At 46.1% G+C, this 27,333-nt stretch overlaps 1 protein-coding gene across 2 annotated transcripts in view; it reads left to right on the top strand.

Moving 5' to 3' along the window:
• Positions 1–7,685: 7,685 nt before the first annotated feature.
• AKT1 (AKT serine/threonine kinase 1) overlaps positions 7,686–27,333 on the top strand; it is a 123,890-nt gene continuing 104,242 nt past the window's right edge. The window contains exon 1 of one of the 2 annotated variants that reach the window (XM_077923461.1): positions 7,686–7,996. The gene's annotated coding sequence lies outside the window, so the exon portion shown is untranslated. Of the gene's footprint in view, positions 8,001–27,333 lie in introns of both variants that reach the window. The other variant, XM_028747722.2, reaches the window with a different exon arrangement.

The raw sequence follows: 27,333 nt of genomic DNA, 5'->3' as shown, positions 1-27,333 counted from the left end.
ATGCCAGGGTACAGCTTTGGACATCCAAAAGATTATTAAGAGAGAAGAGTGTAAGGACGCTTGACTCAGCCATGATCCCTCACGTGTGCTTTGATTCGTGCCCAAAGTTGCTTTGAGCTTTGAAGGCCTTCTCTAATGGTAACTTCCTCAGAACTGTAAATAGCAAATTCCAAGTGGGCATTTTTAGTCAGGACCATGGCAGGGAGATAAAGAGTTAAGCTTTATATCCCTGCCAGATTCCTCTGGCTAATTAGGTTTTCCCTTAGCTGTTATTTAAATAACCAAAAAAACAAAAGTGCATCATGTCCAGTTTGACCCTTAGGGTGTACTTACCTGAGGATCTCAGGTGGGGAGAGCAATGTTTTACTCAGGTCCTGCTCGCAGGCTTCCCATAAACATTTGGTTGGCTGCTGTTGAGAGCAGGACACAGGTCTAGGGGCACTCCCAGCTTGTAGCTATTTTGGGTGGGATTCAATCACAAACAGGTGATTGCACAATTAAAGTTGATTGGAAGGTCTTCTGCAGCAAGCCCACTTCTCCAAAAGATCGGAGAGGAAAGTCAGGAGGGAACGCGCCAGAAAGTGTAGGACAACATTTGTTTTGAGGCAACGTCATCTAACTTCCCCACAAACAAAACAGGATGAGTCCTGTTCTGGCCCTCACTGCCTGCTGAAGAACTCAAACTTCCAGCTCTAGTTCTGCTAAAGTCTTTAATGCTCAAATCAGACTAGTACATAGAGCAAACTATGGGTTACAAAATTCAGCAGGTACACAAGAAGTTTGGATGCATGACTAAGTGTAACTTGAGTTGTCAATCCAAGAAGTATCAGACTCCATACACCTTATTTTTGAAGAGCGGGGTTGGCACAGGTATTTGTGCAGCAAGTGGCTGGAGTCTCAGGCCTGGGCAAGCAAAACGGGCACTCCTTCAAGCGAGTTGGCTCTGTGAGATTTGTTCCTGCTGGGGTCACCGTGTCTTTGGAGACAGAGGTGGAATCGCACCGGTGGTATTTGACTCCTGTGAAGTTAGCAAAAATGTACAGAACGAGCACAAATACTTGCTGGAAATGTAAAGAAAAAGAAGGTACCTTTTATCATATGTGGTGGATGTGTAAATAACAAAAAAAAAGGGGGGGGGGAGATGATATATAATGAAATGAAAAAAATGTTTAAAATAACTTTTGTTAAAAAACCAGAAGCTTCCTTATTAGGAATTATAGGTACCGAGATACCAAAGGACCAGAAAATATTGTTTATATGTATGCGACAACAGTCACATGGATACTATTAGCCCAGAGATGAAAGGAAGAGACAACCCTGACCAAAGAATAGCAAACCAAGTTAATGAACTATGCCAAAATGGCAAAACTAACTGGGAAACTCAGAAATCAAGAAGACAAGAACTTTAAAACTTTTTTTAAAAATGGAAAAAAATTATATATGAGACCACGGTAAGCAGGTTAAAACATGGATTTTGAAATGTTTTTGTTGTATGTTTATATTTTTTTAAATCGTTTTTTTTTTAAAGAGACTGCGGTGGAGTCGAAATCTGCTAAGCATCTGACTTATTCTCAGTCACCTCCTTGGAATAGGGAGGTTCCTTGTTGACGTAAGGAGTGTCCGATGTCGTAGGAGTGAGGCACTCTTCTGAAAACCGTCTTGGTTCCTTTCCTGGATCCAGATCTCCATCCCCTACAGGCCGCTTGTTCCCTCCTTGGAATCAGACACTTTTAGGGGTACTGATTCCACCTCCCACACCCTGCCTAGGGCCCTTCTTAGAGTCCTCCAGCTCCAACTCTCTGAGCAACTCCTTCCATCCCTTCCCCGAGCGTCTGATCATCTCCTCCAGGACACCTCCATGGGACTCATGACAAACACTCCTTAATTAACCACCATCATATAATATCCCTGCAAACAAATCAGGATGAATGCTCAGTCAGCAGGTCATCTCAAATGCTTCTTATCGCTTGCATTCCAAGTAGCACTAAGCGGTAACTTGCACAAACATAATGGCTTCTGCTTGCACAAAGGGACTTTCCCTCCTCATCTCTTTCCCCTGCAGTCCCCTAAATCTGTTCAAGGGGTCCCCCCAACTCTGGAGCAGATCTGGGGACACTGTGGAATGCAAGGGTGGGGGGAAGGAAGGGAAAGTCCCATTGTGCAAGTGAAAGCCGTTCTGCTTGTTCAATTATTTAGCTGAATACTGCTTTGTGTTTTTAATAACACCCAATGAACTCAGTGGTGCTCGCTTCTGAATAGAGATACACTGAACCGCACACTTGGTGAACGAATGGCAAACGCCAATAAGATTGTTATTAATCTTTCGCATAACATTTTTTGTTTGCTTCTGTTCTTTGAGCAATGTGTGCTCCCTCTGCCCTACACAGGTGTACACATTTTAGCCTGACCTTTTAGAAAGGAGCAGAATATATTGTCTCCTTCTGCTACAGGCAAGTTACCTAGAATTACCAGACATTTTTTGCTAGTAGGACTACTGTACTTTTCATCAGGTGATGCTTTTGTCAGCGTTTTGCCAATGCAAGTCAAGAGAAAAGTGCCATTTGATAAATTTCTGCTGTTTGCTCGGCTTTTTAAATCATTGGAGCCATACGAGGAAAGAAAACAAAAGTTGCTTGTCTGTCCTCTGCTGTTCATTACGCAAGGAACAGCAGTTGTGCATCTAGGGATCATCTGGGCTTGGTATAACCGTACTACTGTGGGGAAATATACATCAGTGTGGTGTAGGGATTAAAGTGTCAGACTAGGACCTGGGAGACCAGGGTTCAAATCCACACTCAGCCATAAATCTCACTGGCTGACCTTGGGCTAGTCACTAACTCTCAGCCTATCCTACCTCATAGGGTTGTTGTTCATAGAATCATAGAATCATAGAGTTGGAATAGACCACAAGGGCCATCGAGTCCAACCCCCTGCCAAGCAGGAAAAACCATCAGAGCACTCCTGACATATGGTTGTCAAGCCTCAGCTTAAAGACCTGTTGTTGTGAGGAGGAGAACTATGTATGCCACCTTGAGCTCCTTGGGGACAATAAATCAAATAAATAAACATTTCATGACAGGGTCTAGAAAGGGCCCAGCAACAAGACAATACTGCAGCAATAAAGTAATGAAGGAAACAGCAGCGAGGCAGCTACAAAACTATAAAAAGGAATACAAAGAAGGAAGGAAGGAGGGAAGGAAGGAAGGAAAACTGGGGCACTGCATCCTTGAACATTAGCAACAAGGAATATTTTCACAGAGAAGCAATGGAGAAGATTCACTCCCTCCCCCCAGCATTGTGGGGAAATATTCTATAGTCTAGGAGGTGGCCAGGACCTTGAGAGGTTGCCTGAGATAAATGACAACTAACATTAAAATGTCTGTAAACTTTCATGGGGGAAATAGCCACACGTCGATGTGGAGAACTCAACTTCCGATTGGAAAAACGAGGAACTGAAAGAAATAGGAATTGACAGAGTTACCCATCCCTAATGACAACTGCAGCCCAGTGGCAAATATCACTTTTTGCCTAAAGTAGTGAAGAGTGTGGTGGCTTGGACAGCTTCGGTCATGCTTGGAAGAAATTAATTATCTAGACCGGTTTCAATTGGGCGATAGGCCTAAGTTCAGCACTGAAGCAACCTTTGTCATCCTGGTCGATCACCTACACCAAGAGAGAGGGAGTATGACTCTAGATTCTCCTACATGTCTTGAGGGCTTTGGATACCATCTACCTCCTAGTGTGGCTTTGCAAAGTGGGAGATGGCAACACTCAAGACCGTTTGCATAGAGTAGCATTTGGGGAGTTCTGCTTTTCCCCACAGTGTTTGTGCTGTGGGGTGCCCCATGGTCTCACCTTGTTGCCCATGCTTGTTAACATCTGTTCAGTGGTTCTTAAAGGGTTTGGCGCTCCACACAGGTGTGGCAGGAGAGGACGGCAAGCGTGGCAGGAAGGTTCATGGGCAATGAAACATTTGAACATTTCAGTGTGGTATAGTAGAGTATTAAAGTTTTGTTGTTGTTTTTTGCAGAATATGGATAGATACGGAACAGGGATTTTCAACTCTGACAAACATAAAAGATCGGAAAAGATAAAGGCTTCGTTGTGTTGATGAGGAGATGAGGGTTTGTCTCAAATTCAGCCTAATATAAATGCAATTCCCTGGCAAAGGCAAGCTCATACCTCTCATTGATTTTGTAGACATACTTAAGATACATATAAGAGGCTCGTTTATATTTTGGGAATGATTAATGTGCTTATGAAGATGCATTGTTGTACACTTCCTGAATGTCCCATGATCATATTATAAGGTAGATGTGTTCTGTGTTATAAATCAAGCACTGCTAGGAATTGCTTCTTTTTGTTTTCCAATTTATTTCTTATCAATAATCTGTACAGCATAGCATGAGAAAATTTCGGAAAGTGTGGCCCAGGGAAAAAAGTTTTGAGAACCACTGATCTATATGAAGCCAGTGGGGGAGATCATTTGGAGATATGCAGTGAGGTGTCACCAATATGCCGTTGACACCAGCTCCTTCTCTCCATACAGATTTCAGCTTATGTACATTCTGCATAATGCTATAATCCTCTACAGCATCACCCCCATTCCTATGCTCATTGGTACTCTAAAAGAACTCTAAAACAGTAGGTTAGACCAGACTTACTATTGCAGAAGCCATGTTGGCTATGCTTCAGCAACAGTTGTTCTTTTAAATGGTTGACAATTCTAATTTGAATAATTATTTCTACCAGGTTTCCCAGGAAAGACATAAAGCTAACCAATCTGCAATTTCAATAATAATAATAATAATAATAATAATAATAATAATAATAATAATAATAATAATAATTTATTTATACCCCGCCCATTTGGCTGGGCTTCCCCAGCCACTCTGGGTGGCTTCCAACAAAATATTAAAATACCGTAATACATCAAACATTAAAAGCTTCCCTAAACAGGGCTGCTTTTCCCTCCCTCTCAATGTTTTTAAAAACTGGTGTTTCCTTGGCCACTTGCTGGTCCTCAGGTATGGACGCCGAGCGTAAGGTCGCATTACAGTACATGGTTTTGTTAGAAGAAGTTCAATTTAATATCTGAGTTCTTTAAAAGCTCTTGGTAGGTGCCATCCAGACCCTGTGAGTTGTTCATTTTTAATTTGTCACTAAGGACTAGAACTTTGTGCCTTGTCACCACTATTTGCCTCAGTTCCTCAAATTCCTTTCCTGGGAAAATCAGTTTAGGCACACGGATCTTTCCCTGATCAGCTTTTCTTCAGTCTCCTATTTCTCTTTTGGCTCGTTATCATTATTATTATTATTTATTGAATTTGTATAGCGCCCTTCATCCGCAGATCGCAGGGTAGTTCACAACATAAAAATACAAAATCAGAACACAAAATACACAAGAAAGCAAAAGCAAACCAATACCCCCCCCCCTGTCATCCAAACATCTAGTCACCTCCCTAGTCAATTTCTAATATATTTCAATCTGTTGTTGCTGGTGGTCTTCTTGTTTTTTGTAGTGTGCTTCCTGAAACCTTTCTATTTGCCTCATTTCTTTTGCAAAGGTGTGTGTTTCTTTTGGTTCTCCTTGTATGGGCAAGACTTCTGTTTTCTGAAGAAAACCATTCTGAGATAAACTTCCTTGGCTCTACTTGTTAACCACGCCAGCATCCTCTTGGCAGTAACTTCCCTGGCCTGTAGTACTATACATTCTCACTGGGCTTCTGTTAGTGTAATTTTGAACAGCTTCCCCAAGCATTTAAGAAAGATTTGACCATTTTGATCAGTAAGGGGAAGCTCTGGCTGGTGGGCCTAATTAGGCCAAATGGCTGTTTCAGTCAAGTCAAACTGTGCCCACCTAGAGCAGGCGCACAGCCTGGGAATCATTCTTGACTTACAGCTGTCCATGGAGATGCAGGTCAATTCTATGTTCAGGGCAGCTGTTTACCAGCTCCATCTTGTACGCAGGCTGAGACCCTACCTGCCAGCAGACTGTCTTGCCAGAGTGGTGCATGCCCTAGTTATCTCCTGCTTGGACTACTGCAATGTACTCTATGGACTTGGAAACTACAACTAATCCAGAATGCGGCAACTAGACTGGTGACTGGGAGTGGCTGCCGGGACCATATAACACCGGTCTTGAAAGACCTACATTGGCTCCCAGTACGTTTCCGAGCACAATTCAAAGTGTTGGTGCTGACCTTTAAAGCCCTAAAGGCCTCACCCCAGTATACCTGAAGGAGCGGCTCCACCCTCATCGTTCAGCCCAGACACTGAGGTCCAGTGCCGAGGGTCTTCTGCTGGTTCCCTCACTGTGAGAAGCAGAATTACAGGGAACCAGGCAGAGGGTCTTCTTGGTAGTGGTGCCCTCCTTGTGGAAAAAACAACTATTTGACTTTTAGAAGACATCTGAAGGCAGCCCTGTTTAGGAACGTTTTTAAGGATTGATGTTTTTATTGTTTTTCTATATGTTGTAAGCTGCCCAGAGCGACTGGGGAAACCCAGCCAGATGGGCAGAGTATAAATAAATTATTATTACTACTACTACTACACCGGACCTCATACAGTATATGCAGCAGGTAAAGACCTAGCTGGGCCTAATGGTGTTTCGCCTGAGAAGTCCCATGTACTGGGTTATGCAAATACTGATCATCTCCCGATTTCACACTGCTGGGCGAAAAGGGTCAGCTGACATCATTGTTGACATGAAATGATTGACAGGCGGGCAGCCCCTCCCATCTGTCAAACTTGGTCCAGTTCCCTCATCCTGCTGCCCTTGACTTTCCCATCTTTCAGCTTCCTTTTCACCAGCCCTGCTCATTTTGGGGAACTTTACTTTTTTCAAGTCCAGTATGACTGTGCGGGGGTCTTTCTTAGCCGCAGCCCATTTAACATGTATGTAGAATTACAATTTACAGCTGTGCTCAGTGTCCCCAGTGAGGCCAGCAACACTTTACATCTCTAACCAAGTGCTGGGCGCCTCTTAAGATGAAGTCCAGACTCTTCTCCCCTCAATTTCCTTTTGAATGAAGGAGGATTGTGTGTGTGTGTGCTCTGAGTAAATGCATGCGAGTGCATCGAGTGCTCTGTGCATGTGAGAGCTCAGAACAAGCGCATGTGTATGTCTTGAGTGTGCTGTGTGTGAAGCTGCTGAGTAAAGCCTATGTATTTTGAGTATGCGAGCGCTGCGCCTGTTTTGAGTGCATGAGAATGCTGAGTAAGCGCATGTGTGTGTGTTGAATGTGTCAGTGTGCTGAATAGGTGCACGCGTGTGCTTTGGGAGTGTTGCGCGCGAGAGAGTGCACGTTTTGAGAGCTGGTTTTGCTGAGCAAGCGTCTGAGTTTGGAGGCACGTGTGAAGTGTTCAGCGTGTGCTGGATGCGGCAGTGTGCTAAGTGCATGCGTGTGTCGCGTGTGCATGTTGGGGGTGGGTGGGTTGAGAGAGCGCTGAGCGGGTGCGCGCGCTGTTGTGTCGCGTGCGCTGAATTGCCCGAGGAAGCGCATGCATGCAACGCGCGGGTGTCTTTCCAGCGTCCTGGGAAGAAAAGAAAAAAACATTGCATGGAAACTGGGAGTGGAGCATGCCGGGCAGTAGGACCCCGCGGGCGAGAGCCGGCGTGTGTGTGTTTGTGCGCGTGAGCGTGTGAGTGTGAGTGTGCGCGCGAGTGACTCAAAGAGGGGAAAGGAAGGGAGGCTGGAGGAACTGGGAGCAGCAGCAGAAGCAGCAGAAGCAGCAGCGGCGGCGGCGGCGGCGGCCGCAACGGCAACGCGTCGAGCTCGCGACGCCCGGGCAGCCGCGCTGCTCCGAGGAAGCCCCGCAGGAGAGACCAGGAGCCGCCGGCCGCCTCCCCATTCATAGCCCTCGCAGGCGGGAGCTCAATGGGCTGATTCCCTGCGAGACCAGCAAGGAGGCGGCGGCGGCGGCGCCCGGCAGCCGCAGCAGCAGCCCGCCTAGGCCTCGGCTCCAGCCAGCCGCTCCGCTTGCACCCTCCCAGGCATGTAAGTGGCCGCCGGCGTCCCCGGGCCTCGGATGGGGAGGGAGCAGCCGTGGGGCCTTGCTCAGCCCCCTTTGGCTTGGGTGCGCGCGCGCGTGGGGTTTTTTTTGGGGGGGGGCGCCCCCTTTTTTTTTGGTGCATTGTCTGGAGCGCCTGTTCCGAGCGGCGCGGCGCTCTCGCCCTTTCTCCGAGGCGGCTTGTTTGCTTGCAAACCTCCCGCTGCAAAAGTGACCCTCCTTTGCAGGCCTTAGATGAGATGTGTGTGCTGTTTCCTCAAATAATATCTTGAAATATCCTTTTTTTGTGCATTGCAGTGGCGGCGGCGGCGGCTCCCTTTTGCTCCTGCCTGCAGATGCGCCCGGGCTTTGGAAACGCCTGCTCCCCAAAAGCGAGAGGGGTGGGAGAGGAGGGGAAGGGGCTCTTTGTGCGCGCCTTTGGGGTGGGGTGCGCGCTGGGGGGAAAAAAACTTGCACCTTTCCCAACCTTCTTTTTTCCTTTTGGGACCGCTGCGTTGCGGGGTGTCAGGTGGGTGAGGGGTCTTGTGGGTCCTGGGTTTGCACCCTCCATTTGCTTTACTCTCTCTAACCCGCCCCCCCCTTCTTTCCTCTATGCGGTGTTTGTTTACCTCAGGCTTCTCCATTGCTGCCCGCAGCTGTTGGAGGAGGAAGGAGGTTTTCATGTCCCTCCTCCTTCCACTTCTGAGATAACTGGGTCTCCTGCCCTACCCACCAACAATGTATACGCTTTCCAGGCGTTGGATTATTTCATATTTCTTATAACACCCCCCCCCCCACATCCTCACAAACCCAGTACCATAAAAACCAGGCCTTTGCCACCCCCACCTTCTCATTCGCCAACTGAATCTTTGATGTGAGACAGGCAGGGCTGATTCACACATTACTTTATTTTTACTGTACACCTAAAAAAAGGAACGAGCCAATGAGTCAAAAGAGCGAATCACTTGGGGGGGGCGCTTGACAGAAGAATCCCACCCGCACCCCCACTTGGCTGTGGCTCCTCGTGAGGTGCGCAATTCGGTTGCAGACCCCCAGGTCTTTGGACCACTGTAGCCTCCTAATTAGCTTTTGGAGGTAATGAAAATAGCTGGTTTTCTCTCTTAAAACAAAACAAAAAGTATGAAGGACTTTAGATTTTTGGCTAACTTGTTCTAAATGGAGTTTCGCTTAAGCTGGATTGCTTGCAGCAGATGCTATATAGGTTTTGTTTACTATTCTTCTGCAATATCTAAAAGCTTCATAATATCTGCCCTGGGCACGTTATACCCAAGGTACTAATAGGCCTAAGTGAGTTTCACACAATCCACTTGGGTGTAACTCTGTGTAAGATCTGTGGTTTTGTTTCTAGAGCTTGTTCATAGTCTTGTGTTCTTCTGTCCACTCAGGCAGTCCTGACAGCTTCTAGGTACTACTTTGTGCGCACAAACGTAATGCGCAGACTTGGCGGTCCCTCATGAATGTGGCTGAAGCGCAACAGTCGTAGCAGGGAATACTGCTCCATTTCCATGGAGCTGCCTGTTGGACATGAGAAAACCTGAAGTGTTGTGGGATAGAGTGGTGTTGGAGTAGCAGCAGAGAGACACGGGTTCAAATTCTCACTTGGCATGGGACAGCAATGCTGGGTGCCTCTCTCAAGCTAACCTCCTTCGCAGTGTTGTTAATGAGGATAAATTGGAAATTGCTCCCCAAAGAGGCAGGGATGCCCACTGACCTGGATGGCTTTTCAAGGAGAATTAGGCAGAGATCAATGCCTCTTGAGTACCAGTTGCTGGAAACTGCAGGAAAGGGAGAGCGTTAGTTGTATTCAGGTCCTGCTTGCCGGCTTTGAGGCTTGTGGCCTGATAATACCTGCCTAATGCGTTGGTGTGATGGACTGTCAGTTCTGCCCCAAGTTTCTTGGAGGAAGGGCTGAATGAAAAAAATAAGTAATAAAGTTACATTTTCCCATGCAAATGCATACTCCAAAGAAAGGCCAGGGACAGGCCTCTACTTATCTGGAGAAAAACCTTGCTGTGTGAACAGACTATGATTGTTCCTAGACTTTTTGTAAGTGGGAATCCTTTACCCACTTACTTAGGAGAGTAAGCCCTTCAGAACTCGATGGGACCCACTTCCCACTGAGGGTAGGGTAGCACTGTTAACACTTTTAGGTCGTTTTGTCTAGGGTAGCATTGTTAATACGTTTATGTAGTCCCCCCCTTTGTCTTTTCTCTGGCATGAGAAAACAAAAGGATGGATCCCTTATTGCATTCTGCGTGTTTGTGTAATCATGTAGTATTTAAAAGTCAGGATCTTTTCCCTTCTTCTTTTTTTTTTTAAAGGGCTGGCCAGGTTAATTATCGCCATTGCATTTGTTTACAGGTAAATGTGCTCAATAGGCTGTGTTGCCAGTAGAATGTAGCTGTTTAACTTCCATCTTCAAACCCACAATAGTTTCATTTAATTATCTCGGGCCTTTGAATGTATAAAAACCTTTGTGCCAGGAATTACTGCTTTTGGAGTAGGTGAATTGCTGCAGTGGCAATACAGTGGTACCCCGGGTTACATATGCTTCAGGTTACATACGCTTCAGGTTACAGACTCCGCTAACCCAGAAATAGGTAAAGGTAAAGGTACCCCTGCCCGTACAGGCCAGTCATGTCCGACTCTAGGGTTGCGTGCTCATCTCGCTCTAGAGGCTGTGAGCTGGCGCCGTCCGAAGACACTTCCGGGTCACGTGACCAGCGTGACGAAGCTGCAGCTGGCGAGCCAGCACCAGCGCAGCACACGGAAACGCCGTTTACCTTCCCTCTATAAAGCGGTACCTATTTATCTACTTGCACTTAAGAGTGCTTTCGAACTGCTAGGTGGGCAGGAGCTGGGACTGAACGACGGTAGCTCACCCCGCCGTGGGGATTCGAACTGCCGACCATACGATCGGCAAATCCTAGGCACTGAGGTTTTACCCACAGCGCCACCCGCGTCCCTTAACCCAGAAATAGTACCTCGAGTTAAGAACTTTGCTTCAGGATGAGAACAGAAATCGTGACGCGGTGGCAGCGGAGGCCCCATTAGCTAAAGTGGTGCTTCAGCTTAAGTACAGTTTCAGGTTAAGAACGGACCTCCAGAACGAATTATACCACTGTATAAGGAGTTAGGTGTAAGGTGGGGGCAAAGGCATATTAACTCTAAGGAGGTCAAGTCTGTCTGATCTATCTAGATGCGATTTTGGGCAGGAAGAAACCGTGTAATTGGCTCAAGGTCCCAAAGTGAGCAGGGGCTTGATCCTGAGTTTTCCCATAGTCCAAGTCCAGTGCGTTATCCATTGTACCACATTGCTGTCTCACACGCAGATGGTTTACCTGGCATGATTAAGCTTTCTCCCTTTATTTGTTTGGGAATGTGCAAAAAACCTCCCCGCTGAATGAGCCACCTCACTTACCCAGGTTGTGGCAGCTAAATCTCTTTAAGTGTTGGTTTATTTTATAGCATACATATTCAGCTGGTGTGCGAGGAAAAACCAGAGTTTTAAGTGGTAAAATAGAAGCATGGCACCGTCGCTTGTGAACGGGACGCTTTAAGAGCCCCAAACTTCACAGCCATATGCGCGGAAGCTACAAAACATGCTGGGGAGAGCCAGCAATGTAATGTGCCGTTTGCAACCTGCCTTGTTCTTTAAAAGTTGCATACTTAACATGAGTTCACAAAATTAAAAGTGCGAACCCAGCCCTCTACGTTTTCTTCTCAGGCTAGGGAGAGTATGGTTTTACTAGGACTAATTACTTTCTCTAGGAGTAATTTTGGGATTAAAAAGATTTGTCTTTCATCCTGCCCGAGTAAATAAAAAGCATATGATTTTAATTAAATAGTTCTGCATGCCGCCCGTGTGACTCAAAAGCCCCATGTACACATAGGCTAGCCTACCCTCCTCGGTGAAGGAGAATGGTCAAGGAAGACCGTGTGGGGATTTCGCATTAGGTGAGCAACAAGTCTTCCCCAACACATGGAGGAGATTTAGGGAAGACTCAATGCCCACAGGAAGTGCTCAGTTCTTAGGAAAGGCACCACAACTTGGTGGTAAAGCATATGCTTGCTCTGTAGAAGATGCCAAGTTAAATCCCTTGCACCTTCAGTTAAAAAATTACCTGCTAGCACAGATCAAGACTTTTGCCTGGGACCTCTTAAAACAGTGATGGCCAAACTTGGCCCTCCCGCTGTTTTGGGACTACAACTCCCATCATCCCTAGCTAACAGGACCAGTGGTCAGGGATGATGGGAATTGTAGTCCCAAAAAACAGCTGGAGGGCCAAGTTTGGCCATCACTGTTTTAAGAGCTACAGCTGGTGGGAGTAGCTGTTATTGGGCTCTGAATGGCCTCACTACGTGTACTGGAATTCCTATGTTTGTATTACTGCAACTCATCTATACAAGAAGTTTTGCAGAGTTTGGGAAAGTTATTTCCCCCTCCTTCCAGCTGGAAAATTGAGCAAAAACACCTCTTTGCTATTCCAGCATCACGTGTCTTTTTCAAAAAAATAAAGCCCCACAACTTAGAGCTTCAGGGGAAGCTTCAGGCCTGGCCACCAAATATAGCCCTCCAAGCCTTTCTACCTGGCCCTTGGAACTTTAAGAAAATCATAGAGTTGGAAGGGACTCCAAGTGTTACGTAGTCAAACCCCCCCCCCCCCCCACTGTGCAGCAATCTCAGCTAAAGCATCCAGGACAGATGGCCATCTAACCTCTGCTTCAAAACTTCTGAGGAAGGAGAGTCCACCACCTCCCGAGGGAGACCGTTCCACTGTCGAACAGCTCTTACCACCAGAAAGGTCTTCCTGATGTGTAGCCGGAATATCCTTTCTTGTCCCTAAGCCACACACCCTCACTGGACTCTGGTTTGCATTCTGTGTGTTTTTGGTCTGGCTGGAATGCACCCTTAAATTCTCACAGTGCCTCTTTGCTTGCCTGGGTGGAGGGTAGAGAGAGGTATGTGCAGAAAATGCACATTTGCAAAATTCACATTTTACTCCATCCACCTTTGCCCTTGGACCAGCCCAGCACTGGCATGTGGCCCCCAAAAGCTTGCCCAGAAGCAGAAGGTGGCCCTCAGGCTGGAAAAATCTTCCAGCCCTAGCCTGGAGCACCAGATGTGAGTCTCTCTCTACCTTCTGTGCATGCACAAGATCCCAGTCTCAGTCCCCCGCGACTCCAGGCAGGGGGCTGGGAAAGGCTCCTTCCACCTGAAACCCAGGAGAGCTGCTGCCAGTCCGTGTAGACAGTATTGAGCTAGGCAGGCCAGTGGTCCCACTCAACACAACTTCCCGGAAGCTCCTTTAGGCTTAACTTCCACCGCTCAAATGTGTGTGTTTTTGAGAGAGCAGACCTACAACAGCGGTTTTCTGAAAATCTGCCCTGGTGTGTATCTGCGACACCTCCACTGGGCCACTGCAGTGCTGGCATGGTGCCGTGATTTGTGATGTGCTAGAGCAGCACTTGCTATGCTCAGTGCTTTGCATGCGCATGCTGTGGATGCAGGGGGAATCCTGACGGCACAAGATAGCACCAGCGAAGTCAACAGAATATTCTTGCCCATGGGTGCATGCGCTGCCTATTTTGCCTTCTGTGTCTGGGACCCGTTCTCCCTTTATTATTGTCAGAACAGTTTTTCGCATCCAAGTCCCTCTTCTTATTCCTAGGCCATTCTGGCTGTACCCTTGCACCATCTCTGCTCTTCTGACTTGTCTGTTGCTGTCTTTACTGTTCATTGTTGGTCTGTAACCTTTTCTTCATGCTTGGCTATCTGGGGCCGTGTGAAGGCTTGTTCTGCAAGACTCAACCTATGCAGGCAGCAGAAAGGCTGTTTATACAGCGGAGGCTGTTCTATCAAACAACAGGCATAGAGGGCCATCCTGTCTGTAAATACAAACACATTGCATATAAAAAAGCCCCCTGCTTGTGGTAATCTAGCATATAGGGGAGAGACCAGTGCTCAAACTTCCTTCCTGATGTGCTACTTTTCTATATGCGGGGAGATTTTTCCTTACCAGCAAAAGCGTTCAGAATAAATCCTGATGGCAAGTCCAGAATCCTTCTACATTCTTACTAATCATCATATTTTACTAGGAACATAGGAAGCAGTGTTAGAAACTTGGATATACAAACTAATCGCCAATGGTGCATTAAACCTAGATTGCTGTCATCACAACGGATTGTCTGGGCGCCTTTTTTATTTTCCAGTGAAATTTATTATTATGCATTTCATTTCTGTACTGCTTTATATTTTAAAGAACAAATCTCAAAGCGGTTTGCAACGTATTAAAACATCAAATACAGTGGTGCCTCGCAAGACGAAATTAATTCGTTCCGCGAGTTTTGTCGTCTTGCGATTTTTTTCGTCTTGCGAAGCACGGTGTCGGGAAAGTTTTGGAAAAGCTTCAAAAATCACCAAAGTCTTTAAAAACCTCAAAAAAGGCTAACACACCGCGTTCTATGAGTTGCTCCTCGAAGTCAAGTCGCAACTGTATTAACGGTGTTAAGAAAAAGGAAACAAACTTGCAAGACGTTTCCGTCTTGCGAAGCAAGCCCATAGGGAAAATCGTCTTGCGAAGCAGCTCAAAAAACAAAAAACCCTTTTGTCTAGCGAGTTTTTTGTCTTGCGAGGCATTCGTCTTGCGAGGTACCACTGTAAAGCAATGCAGAATAAAACAAATTCGAGCTTCACAGAAAATATTTCAGATCCTTCTCTAAGGGACATTTTGCTTTCCCCCTATTTATTTACTTACTTAATTTATATAGCTACCCCATAGCAGAAGTGCTCTAGGAAACCCATATGGTATAGTGGTTAGAGTGTCGGACTAAGACATGGGAGATCAGGGTTCAAATCCCCACTCAGTCATGACGTTCAGTGGGTAACCTTGGGCCAGTCGTAGTCTCTTAACCTACCTCACAGGGTCGTCGTAGGGAGGCAGCTAAACCATGGACTCCCTGGGAGAAAAAGGTGGGATATAAATGCAATAAATTAGCTCTTCCGCTTATCTGCTTAAGAAAGCTGGAGGGGCCAGCCAGGTGGAGATGTCAGTCATCAACCTGGCATCCAGATATCTCCACATGGCCGCAATTGGACCCATGCCAGTCGCAAGACACACCTGGAGCCTGGGGAATTTCTAACACTGATAGGAAGCTGACGTACACTGAGTCAAACCATTAGGTCCCTCTAGTTGTATTGTCTGCACTGTTTGGCAGAGGCTTTCCAGGGTTTCAACACTCCCAGCCCTAACTGTGGCCTTTCTCTTCTTGGGCCCCTTATTCACCATTTATTGAATTACCTGGATTCATTTTTAGAGGTGTATTGATTTTGTATCTGTGTCTCATTGATGATGGTTTGGTTTTTAGTCGCTTAATGGATTTTAGCTTGCTTTCTCCATCCTATTACGCCCGATTTTTTGCGAGCTCTTTAATTAACCAGTTTATAAATATTGCTGGATAAATACAAATAAATAAGTGTCCTGGTTGTTTCAGCCAGGGTGTAGAAGCCTGTGCATGTAGCATCGTCCTTGGCTGCCCATCCCCGAGTTTGTTAACATTAAAGGAAGAACACAGGAAGCTGCCTTGAACGCAGAGTCAGGCCCTTGGTCCATCTGCCTCAGAACTGTCTGTGCTGAATGGCGGACGCTCTCCAGGGTTTCAGCTTTACCTGGAAATGCTGCGGATTACACAACCCAGGACCTTTTGCAAGCAAAGCAAACGCTGTACCTCTGAGCTGAGGCAGTTCCCCATCTGATTGATCATGCTAGCAAGTGTGGTGCCCCATATGGATGAGACTTTCTTTGTTTGGTCCAACGTGGTATCTAAACCAGGTCTTGTGAATTGGCTCTTAAGTAGTAGTAGCAGCAGCAGCAAAAAATATGCAAGGGAGTCTGGCTTTTGCTGGCCTGGCAGGCTTGCACAATACAGGCACCTCCTAACCCTGCAAAGTATCTCTGGCTTTCGGAAACAGCTCCATTTCATAGAGTTGCGTCCAGATCAGCAGAGCTTTGCTTGTGCCATGGGACATCCTCTCCTTGCTCTGCGCCCCTTCCCTCCCCCATATCTGCTCTGGAGGGTCCCTCAGCCTTGAGAGTGCACATGGGGCTGCAGGGAGAGGAGAGGAGGCGAACAGGAGCTTTTGATGCATACCTGAGTCTTCTATTCTGAACTCGTGTCAAATCCACATGCAAACTTCCTTCTTGATCTATCTGGGGAGCTTGATTTCTCCTTGAAAGCATCCGACGTCTTCCAGTGCTCAGATTGCAGGTGAACACAGGATCCACTCTCCCTCTACCTTTGTGATCTGTCGTATAGCCACCGTTCTTAGAAGTCTGCACAATTTGGGAAATAAAGACAACAGTAGTGACGTTCAGTCCATCATATTATTCTTTTCTCCTTCCTCCCACTTCCCTCTGCCCCCACTTGATTTCCTCCACATTATACAATAATCTTTGCATTCTACAATCTTCTCAAATCATCTACAGTGGTGCCTCGCAAGACGAAATTAATTCGTTCTGCGAGTTTTGTCGTCTTGCGATTTTTTTCATCTTGCGAAGCACGGTGTCGGGAAAGTTTTGGAAAAGCTTCAAAAATACCAAAGTCTTTAAAAACCTCAAAAAAGGCTACCGCACCGCGTTCTATGAGTTGCTCCTCGAAGTCAAGTCGCAACTGTATTAACGGTGTTAAGAAAAAGGAAACAAACTTGCAAGACGTTTCCGTTTTGCGAAGCAAGCCCATAGGGAAAATCGTCTTGCGAAGCAGCTCAAAAAACAAAAAACCCTTTCGTCTAGTGAGTTTTTTGTCTTGCAAGGCATTTGTCTTGCGAGGTACCACGGTATATATTCGTATTATCTTTCCTTACTAATTTTTCTTCCATCCAGTACTTCACCTTTTAATCTAGGCATATTAAATGTATGGGGGGATGAGGAGGAAATGGTGTTGGCTTTGGTACATCGGTATTGTAATGTAATATGTGAAAACCAATAATAATAATAATAAAATAAAATAAAACAGTAATGAAGTTCAGGGAATGGGCTTCATTAATGTCCCCCCTCCCCAAATTCAATTATTGAAGTCTTCCCAGATCGCAAAGGGTGGAATCCAGTGTAGTGCTAACTTTCTTGTGTTGTCAGCATGTGGTTTTCTGCTTGCACAGTGAACCCCCCCCCCCAAATCTGTTCTTGGGGTGGGGGTTCTCCCAATTCTCTGGAGCAGATTTTGAGAGGGTGCAAGGCAAGGAGAGGGAGCATGTTCTGTTGTGCAAGCGAAAACCCTTGTGCTGATGAGAAGGGGGAGCTGGGTTACCGTCCTTGATTAGCAACTGGAGGCCCCAAAGCCAAACCTGGCCATAGGGTAAGCAGGAGCTGGCCTCATCCGTTGCCAGACCAGAAGCAAGAGTGGCATAGGTGTAGAGTGCGGTGGCTGTGGGCTTTATTTTGGCAGTGGTGGCTAGGCAGCTAGGAAATTACATTAATTGCCACGTTTTAATTGATGGGATTTTGATAGCTGGAATGAGCCTAGGAACAATCCGGTGGTTTCAATTAAGCGTGGTTTTTTTCTCGAAAGCAGGCCCCTTGAGGCTCATATATGATGCATGAACAGGAGCTACTGCGCCTGTTGATTAATACCTACTCAGCCGTGGAACCAAATTCCACAGTGCTGAGGAGGGGAGAGGAAAGGGCTTCCTTTTCTTCCATAATGTTCTACCCTGGAAACCTCGGGTGGCTGGGGCAACCTAGTCAGATGGGTGGAGTATTATTATATTATTAATTATTTGCTAAGCTGAGCAGTGAAAGTCAAGTCTCCTCCCAACTCATCCCCTGGTTGCGCTCACTCTCGCATTCACACAATACAGTATATGAATATTCCTGGCATGTACATAGCGAGGGCTCCGCATACCCTTTCAAAATGCGTTGTGTGTGTGTTTATTAAATTTGCATCCTGCGCTTTGTCCCAAAGGAGACCAGGGTGTCAAAAATAAAAGGTGACAAAATTGAACAAAACTGTAAGAACAGGGGTCAACAAGGTTTACCTCGCCTGGGCCAGTTCACTCCAGCGGAGAGCCCTCTGTGGGCCGGATCTTGCACACGCAATTTCCGGCGTCTGTGTCTGCACAGACGCGATTCCTGGTGCCGCGGAAGAGAGTCCCCGCGCTGCGCTGGTTTAGCGCAGCGTGCGGGGACTTGGCAAGTGGGTGGCTCAGTTCGCTTGTGGCCCATGGGCCTTAGGTTGCTGACCACTGCGTAAGAACAATTCCACCTACAGATGCAGTTTGCCAAGTGCATTTTCTGGCCTTTCTCTTCCTGTTACACCTCCCGTGTCTCTGCCATGCATTTCTGCTAAAGGTGGGGAAAGTGTGCTGCTGAGCATATCAGCATATTGGAGAGAACCCCCCAAAAAAGAGCTTTAAAAACAAAAACTGCTACCTTTTGGTGTCAGAAATGCAACCAGCTGCACCCCTGCTTGAGTAAACAGATTGGTGGTGGTAAAGCAAACTCTCTCTCTGCATTGAAATGGTTAGACTGAGATTCTGCAGTCCCGGATTGTCTCTTCAAAATAACACTCCGTGGTGTATTCGCAGCTTGAATGCTTTGGTCAGCGCATGAATAAATTAGCACAGTATAAACTGCAGTGAGGCATAAGCACCGCTTAGTTTCTTGACTGTTCTTTATTGAGCTGCGAGACTAGGGGAGGCAGTGGTTGCATTTTTTTGGTGCTGAGTAAACTAGGAGGAGTTCTATATCTGCGCGTTCTGATTTTGATTTACTTCTATATCTTTGGCGCAGCTCAGTCACGTGGCCAGTGGCTAGACGAGCAGGCCACAGCCACCTCGGGTGACCCCTATTCACTGTAACTCTAGGAACTGCTCCCAAGTGAGGTCACTCTCCAGCCCGGTTTTATTTGTTCATTTTATTTTTATAATTTGCCCCTCCATTCGTCCGGCAAGAGCGCTCGCCTTTCTTTCTACATAAATGACTGTAGGGGTGAGAACTTTTTTCCCAAGCAGTGTGGGAAATGCACCGTGCGCTGCAAGGCCAGGCTTAGATTTTGCATTAACATACTGTCCTTTTATGTGGTCTTTTCAGGATAAGGAATAGCTCTTGGCTGGCACGCTGCTTTGATTCCCCAGCATTGTTGCCCTGAAGCTGCTCATTCTCAACTGTGAACTGCTTTGACCCTCGTAAACTATTTTATTGGGAGCAGGGGTTCTTAGAAATGTGTTTTCTCCTTCTAGCCTAGAACTGTGATTTCTGGTGCAAACAGATTAGCAGTGGTACTCTGAACTGAGACCTGCTGCACCCAGTTAAACTTGTTGTGTGTACAAGATTGCAGCCTTAAGGTTGGGTTAGGCTGCGTGAATCCTGCAGTAGCGTAAAACTCGACAGTGGCCACAGAACTCGGCATCCAGAGAATCTGTCCCATAGAAGTCAATGAAGTAAGATTCTAGTTAACCATTTGCCACCAAAAATCCTGGTGCAAATGGGACTCTGCAGACTGTGAGCTTAATTTCGCTTTATCCCATTGGGAAGCTCTTGCCAAATACAGTGGTACCTCAGGTTAAGTACTTAATTCGTTCCGGAGGTCCGTACTTAACCTGAAACTGTTCTTAACCTGAAGCACCACTTTAGCTAATGGGGCCTCCTACTGCCGCCGCGCCGCCGGAGCACAATTTCTGTTCTCATCCTGAAGCAAAGTTCTTAACCTGAAGCACTATTTCTGGGTTAGCGGAGTCTGTAACCTGAAGCGTATGTAACCCTAGGTACCACTGTAGCCCTTCCATACTACCTGTTGCATAGGGGGATTTCCCTGCAATGATGGATCCTGCGAGTGCAGCCTAATTAATTCTTGGAAGCTGTGCTACAACCTAATGCAAGTAGATGTCCTTGTTTAGCATTGACTAACTGGGCTGTAACAAGAAGGCAGTCACCTTCTGCCAGTAATTGGACTAAGGCTGAATCTTCAATTCCTGTGAAACGCCTTCCTCCCCCCCCCCCCTGCACAGAGGACATCTCAGGCTGTAAGTTCTGAATGGCCCAAGGCCCACTGAATGCTTTATGAAGCTAGTCTTGAAACTTGTAACGACTCGGCCTGTGAACTAACATTCAATGTCTCTTCTGCCCAGCCCTGCCCTTAACGAGGTCACCTTTTGGAATTACAGCTAAAGCCCATCAGAAAGCCCACTTCCTATAATTGGGCACCAGTTGGTTCAGGCATTTGGTTATTATTTGACTCTCTGGAATACCCCATGTCCCTTGTTCATCAAGCCCCATGGATACGATGTGGGACCAAGGTTTCCTCTGTAGCAGGCATAGGCAAACTCCAGATGTTTTGAGACTACAATTCCCATCAGCCCTGACCACTGGTCCTGTTAGCTAGGGATGATGGGAGTTGTAGTCCCAAAACATCTGGAGGGCCGAGTTTGCCTATGCCTGCTCTGTAGCCTAGCTAGACCGCTTACACTTCCTGCCTCCTTGCTTTTCAAACCACATTGTTTTCTCTTGGGAACAGTCAGAATCTTGGCGGGAGACACAAGCCAATGTTATCTCAAAGTAAATATTTTCCTTGATTTTTTTGGGTAGCTTCATTGCGAGGGTTCTTGGAGAACCCAGGATGAGAGTCAGTCTTGGCTCAAGGGATACCTCATTGGCCGCCTCGTCTTTGACTGAGTCTCAGGGTCCCTTGGTGGGAGAGAGCCGTCCTACTAAATCACCTCTCTGAGCAGATCACCCACTTCCGAATTGCAGCCGTGACATGGACTCACACGTCAGGTGGAACTCAAGAGATGGTTTCTCTTTGCCCTGGCTTCTTCGAAACAGGTGGTTATTATCATCTCATTCCTGCTTTCTATCTCTTTTTGCTTTCCAAATCTCGCCGCCTCTCAACCACTGTGACGGTCCAACCCTGTGATGTGGGCTTCTCAGAAAATGTTGAATTGAAACATTTCCTGGAGGAAAGATTTCCCACGCATATCAGAGTAACTTTCATTGTAAATTCTTCTGGTGTCCTTGATTGGCCTTTGGCTGGTGGGTTAGGATTTGAGGTGGGTCGCAACAGCAGCACTACCAGTGTACAAATATGGGATAAAAAAAGAAGAAGAGAGAAGTGGATCCCCCAAAGTAACCGTATTTTTCCATGTTTTTTGCTTTTAAAATGTAGGTAGAAATTGGGGGTCGTCTTAAAAATGGATAGTGAATGCAGAGGGGGGTGAGTGAGCAATTGCGGTGGCGACCTCCCCCCAAAAAGCGCAACAACTCAAGGGATATCTCCCCCCCCCCCGAAAAAGCTCAGCAAAAATATTATTTTCTTAATTTTGGCTTCAAAAAAATAGAGGTTGTCTTACACACGTGGGTGTCTTATACACGAGAAAATAAAGGTATGTTTTGGTTGAAGGTGGGTCTATAAAGGTGGATTACTGCCCTTGCAAGAAATCTATTTTAGCATGTTTATTTAGCTTATATTTAGTAAAGCCAAAAGCTTTGAAACGGCAATGATTTCCTAATACTGCATTGGCAATAGGTTCACAGTTACTAATTAGCTAATGACATTTGGGGGGGCAATCACCCCCCACCAAATAAAAGCCCTGGAACTTTTTGTACCCCACACCTCTGCCATTTGTGTCTGAGCTGACCCTGCTGGTGTGTTTAGTCCGGTTGGCCAGTGTGAGGACAGGATGTTGGACTTGGTTTGCAGGCCTTTGCTCTGGCCCCGCAGGCCTTTGGGATGTGATGGTGACCATAAAAGGGACTAGGGACAGCTTCCTCCAACCTGGCACCCTCCTGATGTTGCTGGACTCCACCTTCCTATCAGCATGGACTGTAGTTCAGCAACATCTGTAAGGCCCCAGGCATAGCTGTCAACTGTCCCTTATTTGGTGGGAAAGTCCCTTATCCCAGCGCCATGTCCTGCTGCTGTCCGTTATTGACGATGTCCCTTAAATTTCTCGAGTTTCAAAGGAAGCAGCTCCTCTCCCTCCTTCCCTGCCGGCCAGGGAGGAGGGAGGCTCCAACTGTGGTGCTTGGCTGCGTTGCTCACCCAATAAGGAGTCTTAAGAACGACTGGGGGGTGGGGCTTGCATGCCTTGTGCCATTCAAATCAGCTGCATTGCCTGGGGACTCGCCTTTGCTCAGCGCTTCCCAGCGGAGAGGGGACGGTGGTTTCCCTTGCTGCATTCCCTTTGCCAGGTTGCTGCGCTGTGGGAACCACCGCTTAAGGCTTTGTTTGGCTGCTGGCTGGGCTTTCTGCCTTTGGCTCAGAGGGGCTCAGAAGTCGAACATACCTGTGCTTGGAAAATCCCTTATTTTGGCTGCTGATCCCTTATTTTCGAGGGTGCTGGCCCCTTATTTTCAAATCTGTAAGTTGACAGCTATGGCCCCAGGTTTCCCCATCCTTGGTCTGAGTAGCTTGAATGGCCACGTGCACAAGAGAGACGGGTTGCTGGTTCTAGCTTTGCAGGAAGGACTGTGACTGGCACGAAAATGCTGTGGGTTTTTACTAGACTAGGGCACAGTGTTGGGCTAGATGAGGACCAATAAACTTGAGCTTGAACCTTCGAAAGGGGGAGGCACTATGGGTTTGGGATGCCTGCACCTGGGAGATTGGCCAGTTGCTTGTTCTGGATGGCGTTGGTCTCCCTCTGAAAGAACAGGTTTTGGGGTGCCTGAATCCATCTTGGTCAGATAGCCTCAGTGGCTCGGGATGAAGAGTTTTGCTTGCTAAGTGGCCTGCATGGAATTCCTTTTTGCCTATGGCTACCAGCCCTAGTGTTTGAATGCATCACTTGAATTCACTTGTAGCTGAGTGGATTTGGTTGATATAGCTTGGGTGGACGTCACTGCTTGTTTTTGCAAATAGGACCTGTTGTTGCGGTCTTCAGACGGTGAACACATCGCCATGTGGGTGAACCAGTGCAATGAAAAAAATTGGGGGGGAATGATACTTAGAATAAGCTTGGAAAGAGTGAAAAGCAGTTTGAAATTCTCTGTAGGGGTGTGCGTGCATTTTCTGCCTTCCTAACAGACTTTGTTTTTCTTCCTCAATCAATTTGCATACATTTGCATTCACTTGTGCCAACTTTCCTTATAGGAAAATTAGCTACAGCTGGAGCCAGGAATTGGGAGTTGCTAAGGTGATGTTATGTGTGCTTTGTTTTGTTTTGAATCGTCATCTTGACTTAGTAACTATGGGGAAAGGATGCTCTTTCTCTGTTCTGGCTGTGCTCTAAACTGTACTCACTTTTAATCATAAATGTTGCGTACAAATTGGAACCAATCATTAAAAACACCAGTACAGTCATACCTCATGTTGCGTTCCGCTCTTGTTACGGACTTTCAACTTATGAATGTGGCAGACCTGGAAGTGTGCGTGGAAGTGATCTGCGCGCGCGCAGAAGTGCCCGATCGCGCCATGCACATGTGCAGAAGAGGTGCTCTAGTTGCAGACTTTTCGGGGTGCAAAATGACACCCCAAAACGGATTAAGTCTGCAACTAGAGGTATCACTGTAATAACAACAAGCAGTTTGTAATAGCCTGCAGCAGAAAATGAAAGCAACCAGTCCAGTACCATCTGCAAAATCCAGTACCTTTTATAGACTATGGCCGTTTCTGATTATCGTACCTTGGCATGGTGCTTCATCTGTCCTGTGCTTCATCTGCCTCCAACCCATTTCCTCCTTCCCTTTTTTGGAGTGCTGCAAAAAGTCGGGAAGTCTTAACTAGTTTCCCAGAACATCTTAAACCAGTGTTTAAATTTGGTTAAAAATCCTTCTTGCTTCTGAATCTGGTAACCACAGTTTCTCAGTTCTAACACAATGGGAAACTCTGGTTGATTGTAAATTTTCTAGTTTAATTGCAGCACACTTGAGGGAAGGGGAAGGGGCTGCATGCATAGACACAAGATTCTTCACATTTCTGGTTGTTAAGCAGTGATGGGGATTTCCTAGGAAATTTTGATTTGGGAAATTTTCCTGTATGAATTAGAGCTGTTTGCTGCAGAAACAGTTATTTTGTGTGTATTGGAAAGCTTTCTGGTGGCGTACAATGATGTAATTTAGTGTTTTTTTAAAAAAATAATATTTATTACTTTTCCAACAATTTAAACACTACAAAAAGAAAAGAAAAAACAATACAGTACCAAACCACTACATAACACTTAACACATTAAACTAACAAAACAAAACAAAGAACACATCAAACAACATCAAACAACATCAAATCAACATCAAACAATTTCAATATCTTATCTTTCATTCACTTATTTCAACGACCTCCTCACACCTCCCTTTTTGTATTCCACTTCTATTAATCGTTTCAACAATTCCTTTCCATCTTCCACTGTTTTCTATCCTATAATTATCTTAACACATTCTGACCTTATTTTTTCCTTTAATGCTCTATTAATTTTATACCTAATTCCTTATAACATTTCTACTAAAGCCATATAACTTCATTCCAACATTTTTCTAACATTCATTAATTTTACAATATTTCTGTAGATAGTCTTTAAACTTTTTCCAGTCTTCTTCCACCGACTCTTCTCCCTGGTCTCGGATTCTCTCAGAATCCGAGACAATGATGTAATTTAGCATGTCTATCTTACTTAGCTTAAACAAAACTTAAAATTTTTGAAACCGCCAAACTCTCTTAATATTTCTTTGCGGGTGGCATCCGTGCATTGTCACCAATGAACTTACGAAATGGGGAAATTGGCAGTGGAAAAATAAAGCACCACTCGAAAAGTTTCTGTTTCAGAAAATGTTCAGCCAAGGTATAATTGAACTGATTGGATACCAGCCTAAATTGACAAGGCTGAATCCAACCTCTCTGGGTTTGAATCTTCTGAATTTATCAGTGACTGTAGGCTAGCGATGGTCAGCTGTGGCCCTCCAGATGTTGCTGAAGTCCAGCTCCCATCATCTCTGGCAGTTGACCACTGACCATGCAGACTGGGGCTTAGGGAAGTTGTAGTATCCAGAGTGCCACACGTTCCCTATCTCTGTCCAGGGCAAACCAGCTCCCCTTTTCCTCTGCTCTCCATCAGCAGTATGGGAATAAGGGTGCCACCACTGGCAAGGCTCTGTTAGATGTTGAGGACAATCCTAGCTAGGATGGATTTAGTGCCCATAATGCTTCTGGGTTGGACAACAGTGAATGTAAAGGTTAATAATAATAATAATAATAATAATAATAATAATAATAGTAATAATAATGTATTATTTGTACCCCGCCCATCTGGCTGGGTTTCCCCAGCCACTCTGGGCGGCTTCCAACAAAGACCAAAAATACACTAAAATGTCACACATTTTTATATATGGGAGAAGAGCATAGCCTTAAGCAGTTTTAGAGAACAACTCTCTCAGTACATTAATGATTTTCTCGCAAATCAGAGGAGATGGATGTGGCTTTGCCTGCTTTAAGACTTTGTACTTAGACTTAAAATTATGGGGACAGTTCTTAGTGGAATCTCAGAAACCAAAAAGAGTGGGGTGGGAAACAGCTGAGCAGGGACTCTGGTGGTCAGGGTGTGGTGTTTTGGGAGCTACCAGAGCTTCCTGCCCTTCCCCATGAATCACAGTAGAAAAAAATTATTATTTTTATTATTTATTTCAACTATTTATAGGAACGTAGGAAACTACCTTAACATTGAGTCAGACCTTTGGTCTGTCCCAGCTTAGTACTGTCCACACCAATTGGCAGCAGCTCTTCAGAATTTAAGACAGACCACCATCCAGGTTCTCCCTGGAGATGCCAGAGTTGGACTCTGGATCTTCTGCTTGCAAGGGAGATGCTGTGTGTGTGTGTGCGTGCACGCCTACACACACACAAACTTTATACTGCTTTATCATCTTTCTAAGTGGTTATCAGTCAGGGACGCAAGTGGCACTGTGGGTTAAGCCACAGAGCCTAGGACTTGCCGCTCAGAAGGTCGGTGGTTCGAATCCCTGCGATGGGGTGAGCTCCCGTTGCTCGGTCCCTGCTCCTGCCAACCTAGCAGTTCGAAAGCACGTCAGAGTGCAAGTAGAAAAATAGGTACGCCGGCTCCCTTGGCCAGTAAAGCGAGATGAGCGCCACAACCCGAGTCAGTCACGACTGGACCTAATGGTCAGGGGTCCCTTTACCTTTTACCCCCCCCCCCCAAAAAAAGAAAACACAACACGTCTACCCTGTTGGCAAAAACGGTAGGTTAGAATCCATCTCCCTGACGCGTTTCAGCTGCCAGGTCCCTTTCAGTAATCTACTGGGAAGTGGCCCAGTCCCAATATGACTACGATGCAACTTTATTCTTTCTGTACTTGGAAATAGGGAGGTAAAACAATGCCACTCAAGTTTCAGCATCCACTGTCAGCTTGTGATCTTATCCATTAGGTGCTGCAAAGCTGTCAACGGTCACGAAAAAATTGTTTTCAGAAATCGGCTTAAGAAACAAAACAAAACCCAGAACCCTCACCTGCCTTTCAAAGCCACACAAAAACCAAGCAAATGAGTCACTTGCCACATTAGATAGCATATGTTTAAGCACAGCAGGACTGCTTGGACTCTGTACCAATAGAGCCCAGAAACATGAAGATTAAACTGGCATATGTTTACTTTCGGCACATTGGCAAGTGCAACACACACACACACACACACACACACACACACACACCAATGAGATTCCAAAGTCAAATGATTTGTCTTTTTTAACCCTGGGATGGAATTGAGGAACAGATCTGGAGAGATGAAACAGCACAGACACTGGGAACGGGCCGGAGTGGGGAGGAAGATGCGGACAGTGGAGACTTTGAAGAACACCCAGATTTGTGTACAAACGTGCACTGCACATCGTTAAAAATACACTAGGAAAGCTGGGACTCTGCAACCTGTTTGAATGTGCAATGATTCCTATATGCTTGCATACTTCGCACAAATTTAATATGCTATTATGACTAATTTAATATTTTATCCACTGAGGGTTTTTCTAATTTTTACCTAACCCACTTAGAAATTTGGTTGATAACCACTTAGTAAAGGTAAAGGGACCCCTGATCATTAGGTCCAGTCGTCACCGACTCTGGGGTTGCAGCACTCATCTCGCTTTATTGGCTGAGGGAGCCGGCGTACAGCTTCTGGGTCATGTGGCCAGCATGACTAAGCCGCTTCTGGCGAACCAGAGCAGCACACAGAAATGCCGTTTACCTTCCCGCCGGAGTGGTACCTATTTATCTACTTGCACTTTGATGTGCTTTCGAACTGCTAGGTTGTCAGGAGCAGGGACCGAGCAAAGGGAGCTCACCCCGTCGCGGGGATTCAAACCGCCGACCTTCTGATCGGCAAGTCCTAGGC

Source organism: Podarcis muralis, chromosome 1 (assembly GCF_964188315.1).
Source record: "Podarcis muralis chromosome 1, rPodMur119.hap1.1, whole genome shotgun sequence".
Taxonomy (NCBI): Eukaryota; Metazoa; Chordata; class Lepidosauria; order Squamata; family Lacertidae; genus Podarcis; species Podarcis muralis.
This window is presented reverse-complemented; position numbering and strand designations above follow the sequence as displayed.